Here is a 10,724-nt window from a genome sequence, read left to right on the forward strand (position 1 = left end):
ATGTAGTTTCTTTTGGTAACCCTCAGTGAGATCAGAGGGTAATGGCTTGTAGAAAGTGGTGTTGGAGAGCTGCCTAGCAGCCTCTTGTTCATATTCCGACCTATTCATGATGATGACAGCACCTCCTTTGTCAGCCTTTTTGAATGTCACACAACTTACTTTATCTTCTGAAACATCTATGATACATGTGATGTGGAGAAGGTCAGTTTATCTGCTCGTGCATGATATTATTTTATTTGGCATTCGTTTGCTAATTTTCAGTGCTGTAACTTGTGGGGAGAATTCACAGCCTGCAGAGACCACAACCAGCAATTCTATGCCTATCCCTTAAAATAATGGGAAGGGATTTGGATTGGAGACCAGGCCTTGAGATCTGTCTACCTCTGACCCTGCATTCCTAACTCAGCACTTTCACAGCCAAACCTCCCACACCTGCTAGCATTTGGATTTAAAACCAACATCTGTTGTTGGAATGCCAAATTAGGAACGTAGCTGGGCCAAATTCACCTCTTTGCGAGTGTTTGAGGTGTTGCTATGTTGCCATGATTCCTGGGCTCTGATGGCTTAGGTCAACTGCTAGTAGCTTCCCACATTCTGTGAATTTAGCGTAAGATTTTAAGTCCCTTTCCTCCCCCAGGGAAAAGCATATCCAAACACTCTGACTCCTTGTATTCCACCATCAGCAACAGTTTTAGCCTTTTTCTCTCTTATTCTTCTCATGCTCTCCACACCTCCTCATCTCTCCTGATCATGACTACTATCACAAAAGCAAATTGTGTAACTATGTGTGTAAACAGTTTTTTCTTTTGAATCCAAATACCCCCAAACTTTGGGAAACTTCTGATCCAAATCCAAACATTGCAGCTGACCCCAGCTCCATGCAAACCCCAGATGCCAACACCTTAGTTAATGCTAGGATAGGTTGGAGCTGTAAACAGGCCCACACTTTATGTGCAAGGCCCATCTTGACTTCTTCCTCAGCCAAAGCTCTGAACATTTTAACTCTGTAACCTTTTCATCACCAGTCCTAGGGTGACTTCACTTGTGACACTGACAAATGAGTACAGTTTCTGTCCTGTTAAGGAATTATTCTGGTTACGTTGTATCTTTATGCAATGTAATACAATCCCCTGCTTCAATGCAAATGTCACATGAAAAAATAGCTGAGTTGAACTAATAAAGGAGAACATGTACTCAAAATGTGAATTAATAAAGGTGAACATAAAGCCAAATGGAAATTTAGAGACAGGTGAAGTTAAACAAAAAATGAAAGACATGCATGACTTCAAATTATAGGTTGAAAATATTTAGTGCTGTAACTGTGGGGAGGCAAAATCTATGAAGTCTGAACTCTACTGTGTTTGACATTCTTCACACAGTGCTCCTTGGGCCCTGTTCAACCTTCTCCCCATCTTCCACCAAGTTCAGCCTGTCTTGTAAATTAAACAAGAAGACAATGCTATAAAATAACATATAAAATGAATCTTCTGTCAGGCCAGCATTCCTGTGTCTCTTTAGCTACATTGTCATTACATGCTCATTCTCCAGATGCAGTGTGAATCAAGAGGAATAATTTTCCTAAATCTATGTAGGTCCTTATGGCTGTCATCTGAGTGCCTCACAACCATTAAAAGATTTTTTCCTCAGAACACCCCCATCAGGTAGGGAAATATTATCCTCATGTTACAAATGGGAAAACTAAGATACAGGTAAATTAAGTGACTTTCCCATGGTCAGACAAGGAGTGGCTGAGGTTGGAACTGAACGCAATCCTCTTAAGGCTTAGCCTCTCTACTACCCCACCCTTTATACCCAGGATGTATATACATCCCGCAATCTGTAAAATATTGTTTTCCAATAATCCAGGTTTGCTATTCAGCGGCTCTTTAGCAGTTTTAATGTAGTGTTGAGGAACATAACTTGGGCTCCATTTATTCCCTCGTATGAACATCAAAAATACTTTGAGACTGGATGTGATATTCTGTTAACATACAATAATGTAACTAAAGAAAAATTTACTGGATTGAATTCTCCACTTACTTACACTTGCATAGGTCAGCTTTAACTTCACTAAGACAAAGTGCTTACACCATTATAAAAGTGGTGTAAGTGGGAACAGAATCAGACCCACCAAGTTTAAAAAATGCTTGTGGATACAAAGAGGCTACCAAGTTGTGCAAGGCTGCTGGGATGTTGGTATTTTCAGTGATACCTCTCTAGGAAGGGGAGGGTATGAAAGCGGTTTATAAAATCCATTAATAGTGTGGGAAGTGTTGTTTACCCCTCCACATACCACAAGAAATAGGGGTCACCTGATTAAATTAATAGGCAGCAGGTTTAAAACAAACAAAAAGAAGTACTTCTTCACACAACGCACAGTCAACCTGTGGACCTCGTTGCCAGGGGATGTTGTGAAGGCCAAAACTACAACTGGGTTCAAAAAAGAATTAGATACATTCATGGAGGGTAGGTCCATCAATGGCTATTAGCCATTGCTATTAACCCATTAGCCATTAACCCCATGCTCCGGGTCCCTAATACTCTAACTGCCAGAAGCTGGGTGACGGGGGATTGATCTCTTGATATTTTCCTGTTCTGTTCATTTCCTCGGAAGCCTCTGGCACTAGCCACTGTCAGAGTCTGGATACTGGGCTGTATGGAGCATTGGTTTGACCCACTCTGGCCATCCTTATATTCTTGTGAAGGACAGTACATTTTACCTATGAGAGACACTGCAGCCTTAGGCCCTGAGCCTGCATCAACCTTTAAGTCCATGCAGAGTCCCATCGATAGCAATGGGAATCTTCACACCAGGCAAGAGTGCATGCTTAGTGGATCCCAGTGCAGCGACCAGAGGAGTTTTTTTGTTTTGCTATGTGAAGGGAGCATTGATGGGGAAGGGTGATGGGAAAATTGAAATATCTAACTGGCAGCCCTAAATGCTAAAATATTTATCTATTCACAGAATCGGTACAGAACAGACAGCAATAGTGAAAGATTCTCTGCAAATGTGCCTGAACCCTTTCATTAAAGCATCATCTCTAAGGCTCCGAGGGTTGTTCTGTTTCCATTCAATCCTGTGAATTTCTGCTGAAACTGTCAACAAAGAACCGAGTGTGACAGTGTTTTTTTGTTATAGTCAACCCTGGCCCACGAGGAAGTGAACTGAGACCACCAAATTCATCCCACCCTGCATTTGTCATTGATTTTAGCCCATGTCAGGTGTTGCTCATATAAAGTCATGCTAGTGTGACAGTGAACATATGCTGTTAGTGTGCAGTAATTGTCCTTTAGCTCCTGGTTGGCTGGATTTATTGTCTAAAACAATCATACTGCAACAGAGGAAAAAGCAAATAAAATGTTTATGAATGGGACAAATCTCCCTTCATCTTTAAATATTGAGACGGCTTCATGATCTAGATGGCAAAAAATGACCTAAAAATGTGTGTGTTTACCTTGGGTTTGGCCAAGATATGATTTTCACCAAAAGCTTTCCTGAGCCAAAAACCGCAACATATGAGTCAAAGCGGATAATAGATACATACGTCTCTGAGGTCATCAGGGCTTGAATTATTGAACAGGTTTCTGAGGCTCTTCTGGGCAGACATCTGGACAATAGCTTGCCAGTAGCACCTCCTTCTTCTAACACATACTACACATCCAGACGTGGACAACACAGCATTATAAACCAAATGAAATAAATCATAGTGCTTCTAAAGATTGCCCTCTTCCCCACTTCCTGCCTCGTAAAAACTAAACAATGAACACACAGTTCTTCTGAGTTTTCTGTTTGACAAATAATTGTGTCATGTCCTGCAAAGATAAACCAAACTTCAGACTCTAATCAGTCACGTTAGAGGAAGTGTATCTTCGTGTGGAAAAGCATATTTTCCATAATAACTGTTAAAAACGAACACTGTCCAATTAATGTTTTGCCAGCTCCAAACCTGTTATGTATAGAAAGTCATTTGAAAGATCTAGCTGATAAAGAAATAAATCTGTCAAATGCCATATTTCCAGTGCACATGTATGTAAGATGCCACAGAAAACTGACCCAATATAGGACTGATCTTGCATGGTGCTGAGTACTTACAACTCCAACCAAGGCCCTGGTCCGGTAAAGCACTTAAGCATGTACTCAACTTTAATTATAAGAGTAGCCCTGTGGTCAACAGTGGGACTACTCATGTAGTTAAAGCAAGCACTTGTTCTTGTTTGGGTCAGGGCCAGGTTTTTGACTCATTTGGGAGGTTACACTAATCAGCACTTCAATTCATGTTAAACAGCTATATGTACCAAACCGTAGCTTCAAACACAAGGGAACACCCCTCCTTGAAGGAATACACCTGCTTCAATTATTTTTGTGTTTGTCAAGGGAATGTGTGTAAGGGAAGTCTACTATATTTTTGTGTTATATACCTACGTGGTAAAAGCATTCTTGACTTCCTTGCCAAGTCAAGAGCCAGTATGAACATCATCCTTTGCTATTCTTATATGTACCTCCAACTGACCCTCCTCCCATTACAAATATAAAAGATTTAGACAACAGGATTAAAATAAAGGATTAAAGAATATATAGAATGTCACACCTGCTGCACTTGTGAATTATTGGTCTCTTAAACTTCTATAACCCAACACTGTCAGTGATATCCTTTATTTACCCTTAAGGCGCTTGGCAGCTGCTAAATGGCTGTCTATGGCAGTTTGGTGGAAACAATAATAATACTTTATAAATCAATGAAAATGAAGTTTTTGCTGTGATAATCTGATATGGATTTGCTAACATTTGTATGAAATTCAATTCTGTTTGATTGCATCAGCATATGTTTCATTTCTTCCAGCACTATTGATTTGGAAGGTTCTTATCCATATGTCTAAATTATTTCTGTTACATCTTTGTATTACTGTTTGGAAATAACCTGAATCAGCTGAAGCCATTTATTCAATTTTCAGCCTTTTTAAAATCTGGTTAGTCAACTAATGTAATCTGGCTTGTATTTCTGATAGCCAAAAAGTATTCTAAAAAACATCTCCTGTATCATAGCAATACTTAGCTAAGCTTACTCTGTAGTTAAAGGTGTGTCAGTATTTCCAGCATGAACCATTGACATACAAAGCCAAATTTTAAAATGGAGGCACAAGAGTTGTGCCAACCAATATGCTCACATGGCTACATAAACCAACCTTTGTATGCATACATAACTGCCACTTTTAACATTCAGCTATATAATATGCATATACAAATAGCTGCTTTTAGCCTGATTTTCAGACATCCTGAGCATCTGTATTTCCTATCACCTTCCCTGGTAGTAAGTCCTTGTAGGTGTGTGCTTGGCAGCTTGAAAGACACTCTAAGAAGTACAGTGAAGACCCCAGGACAGGCAGGCAGAAGAGCTGTCTAATGGCCATAGACAGAGCTGGTTGCAAACATTTAGATGGAAACATTTTCTGTTGGAGAATGTAGTCCTTGCAAAATCTAAACACTTTGCAAAACTGTGTTTATTTTGCCAAGTGTTATCTGGCAGACTGTTATTTGCCAAATGTTATCTGGAAAATTTTCTCAATTTTGCCAAGTGTTATTTGGTTATTTCATTTGGGAGAAAAACTTGAGGGGGAAATCTAACATTTTCAGAATTGGTTGTTTTGACATTTTCAGAACAAAATATTTTGATATTTCATTTTGAAATTACTTATTTTCTATTTTTCATTTAATGTTATTTATACTCTAAAATAAAAAAAGATGAAAATGAAACATTTTGATCAAACCAAAACTAAATGTCTTCAGAATTTTCTTTCTGAGAATTTCAAATGTAAAAATCTCAAAAAGCTTCAAAACAGAATTTTCATCCTCCACACAGTTCTAGCCGAAAGCAAAGATAGCCGCAGACTGTGACTTGTTGATAAAGCTATGGTAGCTTCTTTCTGTCTGCACACATTTGGCACCCTGATTGTCTATTATCATCATCTAGGGTGCAGCTTGTCTCCTGTCACAAATACGCTTAAAATGTGCTGCAAGTGACAGCTCGATGTGGAAAGTGGAGCCGTGGAGATTCAGCATTTCTGACCAAACAAATCCTCTGTGTGTGCATGAGACATGTTGATAGAGAAACTCCTGAGTTAAGTTTCCTTGCCAGTTTAATATCATGGTCGTAAATTGATCTACATAGTTTCTGAGTAAGAAGAATTGTTTTAGTTTGTTGGATTAAAGGCAGAACAGCTCAACATAGTTTGCATCTGCTTAACTTGCCACTACCTTCTAGCTACTTTTGCACTCTACAAGATCAAATCCTAATCTTAGACAAAGAACAAGGAACTAATCTAGTGAGGTGTTGGTCAGTGGGCCTAAAGGGCACTTACCAATTTGCAGGATCATGTCCTAAGTAGTTTAAAATTTGTCTCCATAGGAATTTACATATAACTGACCTAACCATGATTCCCATGCAAGGGCCAAATTCTCCTCTTGAATGCTCAAGTATGGCTCCCTCCCCATGCTGACAGATGTCATCAGGAATTTGTGTGCACACATGTTGAGTGTCAGCACCAGAAATTCTCTGATTTTGATACATTTCGTTTCTTTTTATTTAAAAAAAGTTCCCACAAAAATAAACTGCTTAAATTAACTTTAAATTTAACAAAAGACAGGAAAGTCAGAACAAAGGGCAGAATCTCTCCCACATCAATGGTACATCAAAATAGCTGATTTTTCTGAAATCCCTGCAACATCCAAAAACAGCAGGTTTAGTTAAAACCAGAGTTTTATTTTCAGCTCTGAATTCCATGATTGTTCAAGCCAAAATCTTAACATTATTTTTAATGGAGGCTGGTCAAGTTATTAATTCTGACTGCATTATATAAGCTCTTTTAGTATGGAAGTTAGTATAATCCTTTGAAGCAAAAGTCCCCATCTGTGCCCCACACACACACACACACACACACAAAGCATTTTTAGCTGAAGTATCCTTGATCAAATTAAATGTCTTGCTAAGAAGAATATACACTGTGTGGTCTATTCTACCTTCAGTAGACACACACACAAGGTTTGAGTCATTTAGACTTACACTAGCTTTGCAACAGTGGCATTGGCATCACGTTGAGCTAAAGCAGAATCAAGCCCAGAAATTCTGTATGAATTACTGGGAATTACCCACACACATTTAATACAGAATAGATTCCACTTTAACTAGGGTAAGAAAAAAATATATAATATATTTGGACACTAAAAGCATGGATGTAGCCCATTTCTCCATGCATTCGGGGTCTGATCCCCCACTGTGTCTGAGTGCAGCTTGGATGGCGTGGAGAAGGGGGCTGCAGAGAACTGGTGGCTGTCCCTGATTCAGGGCCACCCAGCACAATTTAGAGCTCTACAGGCGCAAAGGACTTCACCAAAGTGGAGGATCAGGCATACTGTAGCTCCTCTCTACAATACCTCCTTCCCACTCAAGCCCTATCCCTTCCCCAGAACATGTCCCTTTATTCCCCTTGTGCTGGTGGACTAGCATAAGAGACAGAACAGCTGCTTCTGTCAGCTTTATACCTATGAAGAGTTCCCCCACACCAATAATCTCTGGATGTTTTAAGGCCACTTTGTACCAGCTAAGCATGTAAGTGATGTAAAGTGGCCTTAGCGGACAGGAGTCTCTGGTTCTCAATCAGCAAATAGCCATTACATACATGAGCCACAGTTTACTTCAGTGAATCTACTTGCATGAGTCAGGATTGCTCATGTGGGCAAGGCTGCAGAAACAGTCCCTACATTTCTGTATCACATAATTTTGTTTGAGTCACCATCAGTTAGTAAGTGCCCTGGCTTAGTAGCCACACCTTAACCCTAATAGAAACTGCCGTTGTGTAGTACCTTGGCCTTTGCCATGAACCTTTTACTATGAAAGCTGCAGGACAAAATAATCCAGTTTAATAGAACAACACCTTCAATTTGAAGCCACCCTCATTTTAAAGGCCTGAGCTAAACCAATTACATTTCATACAGGACTCAGCTTCTAAATAAAGATATTTAGCCAAAAATGAATGGCAAAATTCTCCTCTCTGATCTACCTTACAGGTCACTGTAGGTCTCTTCAGTCCAGTTCTCTCTATTGCCTCTTTTGGAGTCAGTCTGTTTGTGCAACTCCCAACAATGTCAATGTGAACTCCATGCATGGCATGGTATAGTACAAAAGAACAGAATAGAGGTCTGCGATGTAGATCAACAAAGGAAATATTGTTTGAAATATAAGGCATTCTTGATTAACAGGTCCAAAATATTCCCCTTTAACTGTTATTAATAGGTTATAGTTCCCTAGTGGCAGTGCTCAAGAAAGTAACTAAAATACTAAACATAGTCCTGGAAGATGATGGTTGAAAAAAGGCCAAGGGGGAATTCAGAATCTGCAAAAGATTAGGACCACATTCTAAACTGGATGCAACCAAGAAATCCATCCATCCATCCACAATAGCCCAACGACTCATTCAAGAAAGAAAAACAATAATATCAACCTTAAAGCCTTTCTTTATTTGGTTTTCTGTTTGTTTTTAAAAAATAATAAAACATAAAGGCCACTGTTTCTATTACTTCACCATTCGATAGGCTTTACATTTTAGCTGTTAGCTGAAAAGCTGTCATGGTAGCAGTTATAGCGACTTTAAAGGAATGCACTTATCAAGCTCCCTACACCTAGAACACTTTATCTCAACCTCGCTTCCCCCCCCCCTCCACCCCCATTTCTCACATTCACTTTCTTCCTTTGCTGCCTCTTTCTCCTTTTTCAATCTTTCTCATCTAGCCCTTCCATTGTTATTCACCCTGTTTATTGCTTCAAGCAACCCTGACATACTGGACATCATCTGAAACTACAAACGACAGGATGCAATAAGCTAGAGAATAGCAGTAATCTGAGGAAAGTTCTTCATTCACTCTTGCTCCTAACTCTCTGTCTTCTTATCCTACATAGAAAATAAAAAAATCAATACCACCTCACAGGGCTTGATAAAAGTGCTGGACTAGTACAGCAGGCATGCTGGATATAGTAAATTAAAGTGATCAAAATTTTCCAGTCGACTCTGCCTATAGCCTACATAAACTAACAACCCTGTCTGCACAATGTCTGCCATTCTGGAAGCTTTATTTTATCTGCGTCTCTGATTATCTAGAGAATGAATACATATACTGTATATGTGGGCACATTTATCTGTATGATTGTGTGTGTGAAATAGATGGGGGGTATCCACGTACAAACATATAAAATAAACACTTTTCAGGGTATATGTGTAGTAATTTTTGAGTAAGTATTCACATTTATATGCACACAAAAATAAGTAGGAACATAAACTTATGTACATTTATTTTGAGGTGTGGTATAGTCAATATAAAAAAATGTTTTATTTCAAATTTTCAGAATATTCCATATAAGGCCAGACCCATCTGGAGCTATGCTAGCTACGCCAGCTGAGGATCTGGCCTATTATATTTAGTGTTATTTTTTTAAGGCTAGACATGGCTTAACAGCTTCCAATCAATGTCTAAAGTAATGTATGAGGTATTAGAGAACAAATCAGAGAGACCAAGCAGGCAGCAGAGAGATATGGTAGCAGCAAGATGCTAAGATTAGGGACAAAATTAGGAGCCAAATTCTTTCCTCAAATGCACCTTTGCATGAATGCCATTGACACACACCAACAAGAGATATGGCCTCATTATTTTACAGTAAAATAATGTAACTTAAAAATGTCGGTGGATGTCTGGGTGACTTCAGCACTGCAAGTATAGCACTGCAAGTGAAAACCTGGCCCCATTGTAACTCCATGGCAAAACTCCCATTGACTTCAGTAGAGTCAGGATTTCACCCTATGGATGTATCTGGCTAGGTACCTTAACCAGGGGATTTGGGTGTCAGTTTCTCCCCTTTAGTGCTAGTGAACTTGTGTTTACCATTTTATGGGTAGGTGAGTGCCATCTGCACGTCTCCCAACAAAGGACCTGATCTTATAAACACTCCACATGTGGGACTCCTGAAATGTCATCTCTGTGGGGCCTTTACACAACCTACCCTTCTCCCCGCTCACAGCCAGAAAAGGAGGGGGAAGCTTGTACAGAGATGCACCTTCAGGCACTGCCCCAGCCACAGTCTATACTCTCTCTCCTCCTCCTCCTTGTGCAGAGACTGGCTCTATGCTGTACAAGGTGGGGCAAAACCCCATTATATTGTTTTAGATTTTTATTCCTCTACAAGGGTGCCTGTCCAAACACTCGGGGCAACCTTGACAAATCTTTTAAAAGTCGACCTGTCAACTACCCCAGGATCAAATCAAATAGGTCCTCACCAACACAAGTAGAACAAAAAGTAAATTCACCACTCCACACCAAACCTCACTGAAATCCCACGCCTCTCCTACCCAGCCTGCCATTCACTATCTCCTTTTGACTAAAGTGGGCTTTAGAGTGTGCCCAGATAACTAACAAACTGAAGAGCAAGGGGGAAGTGAGGTCCAAAGACTCAGAACCCCAATGGAGGATGCTTTGCCATCTGTACCTCTATCCACTGTGGCAGCATGTCCTGGGGAGAGAGGCAGACTCCTAGGCAGATCCTAAGTCAGTTAGGGCTTGACAGGGCAAGAACAGTGCCAACCCGGAAACCAATTAGCTGCCAACACAGGCTGTAGAGCAAATGAATACCCTTAGCAAGCAGGCTGCTCCATTCTACACCAGCTTTCAAATAGCTGTAACT

This window comes from Lepidochelys kempii, chromosome 2 (genome assembly GCF_965140265.1).
Source record: "Lepidochelys kempii isolate rLepKem1 chromosome 2, rLepKem1.hap2, whole genome shotgun sequence".
In the NCBI taxonomy this organism is placed as follows: Eukaryota; Metazoa; Chordata; order Testudines; family Cheloniidae; genus Lepidochelys; species Lepidochelys kempii.